The sequence below is a fragment of the Natrix helvetica genome, assembly GCF_964273705.1.
Source record: "Natrix helvetica genome assembly, chromosome: 3".
NCBI classification, from domain to species: Eukaryota; Metazoa; Chordata; class Lepidosauria; order Squamata; family Natricidae; genus Natrix; species Natrix helvetica.
Window position 1 is genome coordinate 100,903,032 of NC_138549.1, and position 11,238 is coordinate 100,914,269.

General features: G+C 41.7%; 1 long non-coding RNA gene across 1 annotated transcript; it reads left to right on the plus strand.

Annotated features, from left to right (window-relative positions):
- Window positions 1-211: 211 nt before the first annotated feature.
- Window positions 212-10,318, plus strand: LOC309389844. Its single transcript, XR_014175018.1, has 3 exons — window positions 212-256; window positions 5,214-5,536; window positions 10,129-10,318. It is a non-coding gene; the product is annotated as an uncharacterized lncRNA (long non-coding RNA).
- The last annotated feature ends 920 nt before the right edge of the window (window positions 10,319-11,238 follow it).

Genomic DNA, 11,238 nt, shown 5'->3' on the forward strand with positions numbered 1-11,238 from the left:
AGGCTGTTGCGTAGTTGCCATTCATTTCAGTGGCATTTGAGCAGAAATATCCAACTTATGTATAAACAAGGGTTTAACCTTTGTATAGGCTCAGCATTCTTTAAACAATTTCCTCAAACAAGAAAAATATTCACATTGGCCAAATCATTACCTCAGGATTGTTTGTCCTGTTCTCATGTCACTAACTATTAGGAGCAGATAATGGAAGAATGTATGTCTATGTACTGGTTGATGAGGCACGCTAAACTAACTAAAGGTAGGTTTTGAATTGTCTGTTAATGATGATAGATGTGTCATGTAGAGTTATCATGAGCTTTATTGACTACATATGATAGAATAAACATCATATATACCATTGCTGCATTTCAGAGTTTTATCCCCAGAAAGGTAGGTAGGTAGGTAGGTAAGTAGGTAGATTTTGTTTCAATTTATTTCATATAATTTTATTGAATTATTTCTATTTATTTCTATTCTTCATTATGACAAAGAAATAATTGACATTATTTCAATTTCATAATGCAGTCAAGGCCTTAAATTTTAAGTCATTATAATATAATTTCTAAATGTTAATATCAACCATTAACTAATTCAAACTGAAAACCCTGACTAAATAAGAAAAGCATAAAGCTGTATGCCTACTTTTGTCAGCCACAACTTGAACATGTGGAGAATATCTGTCTTTTAAAAAACCACATCTTAGCTTTTTCTGTCCCTTTTTTACTTTTTGGTTGATTCATGCCAGCCACAAAACCAGAGGTGGGTTCCTACCAATTCGCACCGGTTCAGTAGAACTGGTTCATCAAATCTACCGAACCGGTTAGAAGAGGTTCCACTGGTGGACCCGGAAGTAAGTTCCAGAACACCTGCCCTGGCCCTGGCCCTGTCGCTCGCTCGCTCGCTCACCCCCGTCCGTTCGGAAGCCGCTCCATTGCTAGTTCCCCCGCCCGTCTGCACTATCCTATCCCCACCCACCACTCACAGATTGGCTGGCTCACCAATCGCCCTGCTCACCTCTAAGAACCCTATCTAAACCCACTTACCTTTTTTCCTGCTTGGCTCTCTATTGCTGCCTGCTGACTCCAAGGAGATAAATAAGCTGCAACTAAGCGTGGGGCGTGGGGCAGTGGCAGGCCATTTGCAGCGGCCTGCAGCAGCCCTGCACTATAAGCAAGTCCGGTGACCTTTTGCTGCCTTGCAAGGATCCCGGGCTTGCTTATAGCGCAGGGCTGCATGGCCGCCAGAAAGCACGGGTGCAGGGGTGAGGACGGCGGGGGGAGCTTGTGCGGCCGGTGTCTTTGACAAGTTCAGGGACCTCGCAAGGCCTTTGCAAGGTCCCCGGACTTGCCTAAGATGCCTGGCCACCAGAAAGCATGGGCGCAGGGGTGGGGATGGCGGCGAGAGCTTACACGGAGCAGCCAGTCTCCTAGGACCTCCTAGGTGCTGGCCGAATCACGCACACTACCGTCCGTCTCCCCATGCTCAGAAAAGCAACTCTGGGAAGGTGCTTTGATGGCGCCAGGTGTTCTAGAACCTGCCTGCTAGCAAGGGACTTAGCCAGGCTTCCTTTTCTGAGCACAGGGAGACAGACGGTAGTTTGTAATGAGGTTGTAATGAGGGGTCCTGGGTGCTCTCTGAGCTTGGTGGTTTTCTTGCAGACGTTTCATTACCAAACTAGGTAACATCCTCAGTGCTAGAAGGGAGTGGGGTTGGGGGGGGAGGAGAAGAAAGATAGGACAAAAAGGAGAAAGAGAGGAGAGAGATGAGGTGGAGGATAGTGGGACCCTTGCTGCTTTCTGAGCTTGGTGGTTTTCTTACAGGCATTTCATTACCAAACTAGGTAACATCCTCAGTGCTAGAAGGGAGTGGGGTTGGGGGGGAGGAGAAGAAAAATAGCACAAAAAGGAGAAAGAGAGGAGAGAGATGAGGTGGAGGATAGTGGGACCCTTGCTGCTTTCTGAGCTTGGTGGTTTTCTTACAGGCATTTCATTACCAAACTAGGTAACATCCTCAGTGCTAGAAGGGAGTGGGGTTGGGGGGGAGGAGAAGAAAGATAGGACAAAAAGGAGAAAGAGAGGAGAGAGATGAGGTGGAGGATAGTGGGATCCTTGCTGCTTTCTGAGCTTGGTGGTTTTCTTACAGACATTTCATTACCAAACTAGGTAACATCCTCAGTGCTAGAAGGGAGTGGGGTTGGGGGGGAGGAGAAGAAAAATAGGACAAAAAGGAGAAAGAGAGGAGAGAGATGAGGTGGAGGATAGTGGGACCCTTGCTGCTTTCTGAGCTTGGTGGTTTTCTTACAGGCATTTCATTACCAAACTAGGTAACATCCTCAGTGCTAGAAGGGAGTGGGGTTGGGGGGGAGGAGAAGAAAAATAGGACAAAAAGGAGAAAGAGAGGAGAGAGATGAGGTGGAGGATAGTGGGACCCTTGCTGCTTTCTGAGCTTGGTGGTTTTCTTACAGGCATTTCATTACCAAACTAGGTAACATCCTCAGTGCTAGAAGGGAGTGGGGTTGGGGGGGGGAGAAGAAAGATAGGACAAAAAGGAGAAAGAGAGGAGAGAGAGGAGGTGGAGGATAGTGGGACCCTTGCTGCTTTCTGAGCTTGGTGGTTTTCTTACAGACATTTCATTACCAAACTAGGTAATATCATCAGTGCTAGAAGGGAGTGGGGGTGGGGGGGGGAAGGAGGAGAAAGATAGAAGGACAGAAAGGAGAAAGAGAGGGAGAAAGAGGAGATGGAGGATAGTGGGATCCTTGCTGCTTTCTGAGCTTGGTGGTTTTCTTACAGACATTTCATTACCTAACTAGGTAACATCATCAGTGCTAGAAAGAGTGGGATATATTGAGAGGAGGAAGAGGAGTGGGGGGGGAGGGAGACGACAGCGGGGTCCTTGGTGTTCCCTGAGCTTGGTGGTTTGCTTGCAGACATTTCATGACCCAGCTAGGTATCTCACACCAATTGCAATAAAACATCTGCAAGCAAACCATCGAGACCACAGGGCATTTATTTTTTTTAATTTGAAAAAAAAAAAACATAAAAGACAACATAAAAAATTATCATCCATTACATACAGCATGTCGTTTGGTTACAAGCGTTTGTGCATCCATATTTTCAAGTACATATACAATCACAAAATTTCCATCTAATATAACTAGGTACCTCACTTTCATTGTACATCATATATTCAGTTACGGTTAATATTTCTTTCTTTTCAGCAAACCTAATTCCCTTGCATTCTTGATTGTCTATTTAATAACAATATACCTTTATGTAATCACTTATCTCATTCTGAATATTTTTACACTGTAAAAGAATTTACCAACTGTTTATACATCACTACTTTCAATTATGCATAATCCCGCCAATCACCCTCAGGTATGCTTATGTTCATTGTTGTCCTTGTACATCATACATTCAAGCAAAAATGTTATTCCTTCATTTTTAAACAGAGTATTCTAAATACTCACTTCATATATATACCAACCTTTCATTACATCCTTATTAAAATATTTATCAACAACAAGGTATCTTTATAATATACATCACTACTTAGAGTTATGTATAATATCACCAATCATCTACCAAATGTACATAGATTCATTATTATTCTTATCTTTCATTTTAAAAGAAAATATTCTAAATTATTCAATTCATATATATGTCAGTCTTTCATTGTATCGTTATTAATCTATTTAACAACATAATTGTATTATCACTTATCTCCTTCAATTAAAACATAAATAAAACATTTTTCATTTCCAGGGTTTTTTTTCCAGCCACTGATAAAACAAATCCCATATCTTATAAAATTGCTCATCTTCTTGTACTCTAATTTCAAATGTCAATTTACTCATTTCAGCACACTCCATTATCTTTCGAATAACTTCCTCCTGTTTTGGTATTATTTCATTTTTCCATTTTTTTGTAAATACAATTCTACTTGCTGTTAAAAGGTTTACAATCAAATATTTCAAGTCTTTATTGTAAATTTCTGGCATGATTCCCAACAAAAAAAAATCTCTGGTTTAAGGTCTATGTGTTTATTTCTTCATTTATTAAATTTATATGCCTCCTGCCTCGTGGTCATCACGAACTCCTCATCAGGACCTTCCACAATGACCGGCCTCAGAATTACATCTCCACAAACTCAAATTTTATTTATTATGTATACAATATTTTTAATTGTTTTATTTTAATTTATGGTGTATAGAATATTTTAATGGTTTTATTTTAATTTATTATATATAGAATATTTTTAATGGTTTTATTTTAATTTATTGTGTGTAGAATATCTTTTTTTTAAATTATTTTTAGGTAATTTTTATTTATTGTTTATAGAATATGTTTATTACAAGAAATGTTATTCCTTTTTGCAAATGGTTTATTTGTGATGCAATATGTTGCTTTTAACTGTGCAGGTTGGTGCATGGTTTATGTGTCTCAAAGTGGCTGCTTTTCTATGGGCAGGCCAAGTTGGTGCAAGGCAGCTTTGCCAGATTTTGTGTGTTTCTGTGTGATACCTGGTTGTTTAAGTAATTGTGATTACCTAATGTGGTTGCTGGTTCTGTGAGCTTCCTGGCACTGTCCTTTATGATTTCCCACAATGCCTTGATGGTTTTTATTCCAGTGGCTTTGTCTTTCCTGTTCTTAGGGTTAGGGGAAAAAACTGGTTTCATCTGCAGTCTTTTGGGGGGGAATTGTTATTTTTTGGTGTTTTCCTGGCACTGTCATAGTTTATGTGTGTGGGTGTGTAATGTCCCACAGTTATCTACACATTAATAATGATCAAGTACTAATAATATTTCCTTATACATTTTAGTGACCTTTCCTTACATAATTGGTGTTTTCTTTCATACTTTTTGATTTCTAATTGCTGTTTCTGTTAGTTAGCAATTGATAAAACAAATCCTACGTGAAAAAGTATTCGAAGCCTTCTTGATTTTAATTGTCAATTTATTCATTCCTGGACATTCTAATATTTATTCATTTTCATATCTTTGTTTTTTCCACTGCTGTGCAAACACAATTCCAGCAGCTGTTAACATGTGTAAAATTAAATATGTATTGTATTCCCTTTGAAATACAAGTAGTAAGTAATAAGCTACTTACCTTCTGTAAGTAGATCTTTTATTGTTTTGTGTACTTATTTTAATCTTATTTAAGTAGTAAGTGCACAAAATAATAAATTTCCTTTTTCCTTCTTTTTTGTAGATCATCCATTGGGGCAAAGAATTCAGTGACATTGTCTTGGCCACTCCCACCCGGTCAGATGGCCAGCAAGCCACTCCCATCTGGTCACATGGCTGGCAAGCCACTCCCACTCAGTCACATGGCTGGCAAGCCACTCCCACTCAGTCACATGGCCGGCAAGCCACTCCCACAAAGCAGGCCACACCTACAGAAGAGTTTCCAAAAATTTTTGAAACCTACCACTGCACAAAACTCATATGCCACATATCCTTTTCCTTTAGGGCATTGGCCCACTAACAAACAAAGGGACAATTGGTTCACTTTAACCATAAAAATTAACTTTGGTATGTAGAAGAAATTCTCGTAATCTGTACAAATGTCCATTACATACCTTCTCTCTATTTTCTTAGCACATTTACATGGAAAAATTTTACTTTTCTGTTCTCAGAATTATTTGGTAGTTTACAGAACTCTTCCTCTGTTATTTGGAATGGTCCTTGCTATTTAACCTCTAACTTCCTAGATAAGCTTCGAAGTAATTACAAAAGCTTATCCCATGCTTGGAAGGATTTGATTTGCTTTAGCCTCTCTTTCAAATTTCATATATAACTTACATAATTTATTATTATATAAAAGAGTATATAATCCTTTCCCTCCATGGGTCTGACTAACCAGGTCTCTGTCACTATATCCAGAAGCCCTCTGGGTTGCTTTTCATGCAATAGTTCAAATCGGTTGAATCTAGTAAATTTGGAGCAAACCAGCAAATACTTGGTTCCTGATGTATAGGAACTATTCTAACACACCTAGGTGCAATTGGTCAGGCACAGTTTTACTCAGTACATTAAGTTCTACTAGATAGCTATCTCCTTCAGGATGGCCCATGTTTCACACATGGCCTAGATAGAACTTCTGCCTATTGGCTAGAGAGATTATGTCAAAACACTGGAGAATTGCCTCTTTTATTGCATTATAAATCCTCAGTTTGACCACTAGAATGTGTGTGAATACATGAAGGGCTCTTCCAGCCAAACATGGGGCTAATCTAGCAATCCAACTTCTTTGTGGCTAGTCCTGTGTTTTAGTCACATGCTCAAACAGGGCTGGATAATCCTGTAAATAGCAATAGAAATAGCAGTTAACTCATATACCACTTTACAGTGCTTTACAGCACTCTCTGAGAGGTTTACAATGTCAGCATATTGCCCCCAACAAACTGGGCCCTCCTTTTACCAACCTTGGAAGGCTGGAAGACTGAGTCAACCTTGAGCGCCATCAGAATCAAACTCCAAGTTGTGGGCAGAGTTAGTCTGCAATACTGCATTCTAACCACTGCTCCACCAGGGCTCGTTGATCCCCCTCTATCTCCATCCTATGCAATTTCACAGCAGTGACGTGCAGTCAGGGGAGGCAGGGGAGGCGGAGCCTCACCACTCTCATCATGAAAATATAAAAAAAATTACTCCAGGAAGCCGTGAAAGTGGCTGGGAGAGGTGCGCGGCTTGCTTTAGCCTCCCTGGACATCTCAGCAGCAGCCCCAAGTGTGCCGATCTCGCCATTTTTTACATCGGGCGAGCCCAGGATCCTTCCAAGGGGAATGGGACGTGTGCAGGAGGCTCCTCAGCTCCAGCCTCAATCAGCGCAGCCGCGGTCCCCTTCATCTTGCCTCAGGAAGGAGGGGAATGGGACCACGTGTGCAGGGGAAGGGGATCGCGGCTCTGCCCGGCTGGAGAGGGGATTTGCCGGGTGGCTGTTGAGGTCAGTGAATGGCGCTTTTCCCGGCTGGAGAGGGGATTTGCTGGGCGGCTGCTGAGGTCAGTGAATGGCGCTTTTGCCGGCTGGAGAGGGGATTTGCCGGGCGGCTGCTGCTGTGCCCGGCTCTTCAGGAGCCAGTTCACAAGAGAGCAGCCGCCCGGCAACTCTCCCCTCTGGCCGGACAGAACGCCACTCCCCAACCTAGCGGTACACCGAAGGCGGCAAGCAACGTGAGCGTTCCCCCCACCCCCGGCTCCTGTAACTTGGCGCTTTCGGGATAACACTAGGTCAGTGAGCGCGGGACAGGTTGTATTTTCGGGGAAACATGGTACGTAGGCATTTTTTGCATTGGGCGAGCCCGGGATCCTTGCAAGGGGAATGGGACCACGTGTGCAGGCGGCTCCTCAGCGCACAGCCTCAGATTAGCAGAGCCGCGATCCCCTTCCCCTGCACACGTGGTCCCATTCCCCTCCTTCCTGAGGCAAGATGAAGGGGACCGCGGCTGCGCTGATTGAGGCTGGAGCTGAAGAAACTTCTCCGTTTGGGCTGCGCCCGTGCGATCGGAGTAACCACGTGGTTTGATGACGTCACCAGCCTCACCAGTCATAAACGTCACCGCACGTCACTGTTTCACAGCACATGGTGCTTTTCCGCCAGATCTTTCTCCTTGGATTCCTTCAACTGATACTCTTCCACCCTTTCTCCCTATTGCTTCTGCTTTTGCCAAAGTTATCTGAAAGACTCTTAATGGTCTTCTCTTTTCCTCTCTCATTTTCTGTTTGCTCAAACTCCTCTAGGGCTTCACTCATCCCTGTCTCCCACAGAGAGATGGGAATTGACTTGATCAATTCCTTAAGAGTGTATTCAGTGCCTTTCATTGTGTTTTCATGTCAGCCATTCCTCTGATAGGCATGGCTTTTGGAGCTCATCAGCCATCCTTCTGCGCCCCCTTGTTGGCCACATTTTATTTTATTTTTGCATTGCATTCCTTGTGTAGAACTTGATCTCTGTAAAAGTTCTCTTTATGCAAGTTCCACCTCCAGCAGTCACTGACTGAGGATTATTTTCCAGAGAGCCAGCATTTGAAACACTGGCCTTAGAAAAGCATAGGAATGAACTCAAGAAGAAGGATCTTACTTCCTAAACCTAATTTCCCTCCTTGAAGAAGACATGCTTGGGATTTAGCCATCAAATTTTGATGGCTGCTAGAATATACCAATCTCCTTTTCTGTAAAGACAAAATAGCTGCATACAAAAGAATTCACTTAACTGCATATAAATGTAGTTTATTTTGTGAACCAGCTGCTCAAATTTTGTCCTTTAATTATTCAAGTCAGGCTTCTGGATGTTTTTGAAAACACCGTGAACGTAGGCTAATATAGTACCGGCAACTGCTTACTATGGAAGATCAGAGTGCCCTCTTCAGTCCTATTGGAGGCAGTGACGGGAACACTGCATCATAAACTTCGAGAAGCCTCACTCTTTGCCTATCTGCATTTTAGTGATTTATCATAAAATCCATATGGAAACGTAAGAAAGCTTTACTTAAATCTCTCCTCGAACAGAGCCTAAATCTGGCCTGCTATACTATCTCTTGCCAAATGCCTGCTTACAAACAGTAAATGCAGCATATAAGGCTGTATATTTTCCCACAATAGCTCTTGTTTATATTTCTGCCTGCATTTGAACCTACCTGATACTTCATTAGAAAGAAATATCAGGAAGGGTCTCCCATCGCTGCTGGAAATCCAGTGGTGGGATTCAATCGGTGTAACAAGCAATTTGCCGAGTGTGTGCTTTGTGCACACACACTCACTTTGTTCATGTACGCACCATGCATGAGCTCCGCATGCCTGCAGTGCATTTGAAAACAACTCCAAAACCTACCTTCTACTGCAGCCCCAGTGAGTAAAACAGCAGAGGCATGGCAATTCGCTTTGCCATGCCTATTAGCTGGGCTTCAAACAAAGGAAATATGTAGGTCAGTATAGCGCAGGGGTGGGCAGGCGGGCCCACCTGATCATCAGAGCGAACAGGTTAATTCTCAGCTGATGGTCAGAACTACTGGTTCGCCCAAACCAGTCCGAATCCCACCATTAATTTCCATTAAATGGAAATCCCATTTAACTCTCTTACCAGATTTCTCTCTGCCACATGACTTAAGCAGCTGGATGCCTCATTTATTGGATCATTCCTATAAATGCACAGCTGACAATCTGTGGCCCTTTGCCTACAACTTGCAGCAATCCTTACAAATACTTTTGAGTTTTCCACCATTCTTTTGTGCACAACCATGTGCATCCCAGTGGCAGAGAAGGAAGAATTTAAGATGCAGCTTATTTTAGATTCTACCCCCTATCATACACCGTGTACATTTGGGTCAATCATGATCAATTCCTCCAGCTCTTTCATTAGGTGATGCCATGTTTGTGACTTAACATGAAGAGACACTTCAACTAGCAGGAGACTATAATAACTAATCCTAATTAATATTGTTAAGACATAGAGAAATATATCAAAATATAAAAACGAATAATAAAATACATAAACATTTTCTCTTAAAAACAGATTCCAATAATTGAAATCTAGTTCATCCATATATATGCAGTTCCATGGTTACCTGATAAGCCTATTTTCCAATTTCATTTTGATTCACTTCTTACAGCTATAACACATTTGATCACATGATCATGATCACATGATCATGAACACTGGAAGTCTTTAAGAAGATGTTGGATAGCTATTTGTCTGAAACGGTATAGGGTTTCCTGCCTAGGCAGGGGGTTGGACTAGAAGACCTCCAAGGTCCCTTCCAACTCTACTATTGTATTGTATTGTATCCCTGTCTTGACTTTTCTGATCCCCAACAGGTTGCCCTAATGAACATAATTTGTCTTTCCTTCCATACTGTAAGCTGTGAAAGCATGTCCTTGGATTGTTGGGAGGGAGAAATATCAATTTTATTGTCTTCTGTTGTATCTAAAAATCTGGGGAAGTAAAATTGCCTCTTAAAGGTGCATTTTTGGTGAATATGTAAGAAAGTTGGGAAATGTTGGGATCAGATATGTATTTTAATTCAGAGAATTTTTAAAATGAGTGTGCAATTGAAACCAGAGGTTTTCCTTTTAGGTTTGATGGATAAACAGACCGAAAGGAAACATGTGTCTTTTTTCTTTCTAAGGCAACCTAAGCAAGACTTTTGATGGACAGAGATGAAAGGACTTTCAAATTCCTATAATGGAACAAGTGACGGTGAAGCTACTGGAGTTGGCTAAGATAACTAAACTGATACCATTCAAAAGTTAAAAGAGCAAAAAGCTAAGTATGAAACAAGTGAGACGTTGATTGAGACCCAAGTCCGAACAAGATATAAGGAACGGATAGGCTGCCAAAAAGCCCTGGATTGACTTCAAGGTCAATCATGAGGAAGAATACTGTCCTTTCTTTTCTTTATCTGGAACATAAACAATCTTTGGCAGATGCCACCACTTTCAGCACCACTTTTGAACAAATTAAATTGTTGGAATTGAGGACTGGAAAAGAGCTGATGTGGTTCCCATCTTCAAAAAAGGGGAAAAAATAGATCCAGGAAACTACAGACCTATCAGCCTGACCTCAATACCAGGAAAGATTCTGGAAAAAATAATCAAGCAATGAATTTACGAACACCTAGAAGCAAACAAAGTAATAGCCAAAAGCCAACATGGATTTGTCAAAAACAGATCACGCCAGACTAATCTTATTGCATTCTTTGATAATGTGACAAAATTAGTGGACCAGAGGAATGCCGTCGATATAGTTTACTTGGACTTCAGTAAGGCTTTTGATAAGGTAGACCATAACCTACTACTAGATAAAGTAGAAGAATGTGGGTTAGGCAGCGTCACCACCAGATGGATTCATAACTGGCTGACCAACCGCACTCAACGTGTAGTCCTCAGTGGAACTGCATCTACATGGAGGGAAGTATGCAGTGGAGTACCCCAAGGCTCTGTTTTAGGCCCAGTACTCTTCAACATCTTCATCAATGATTTGGATGAGGGAATAAATGGGGAACACATCAAATTTGCAGATGATACCAAGCTGGCAGGAATAGCCAACACTCCAGAAAATAGGGTTAAGATACAGAAGGATCTTGACAAACTCGAACATTGGGCACTATCTAATAAAATGAAATTCAATGGTGAAAAGAGTAAGGTTCTACATTTAGGCAACAAAAACGGAATGCACAGGTACAGTATAGATGATACCTTGCTCAGTAGTAGTAACTGTGAAAGGGATCTTGGAGTCC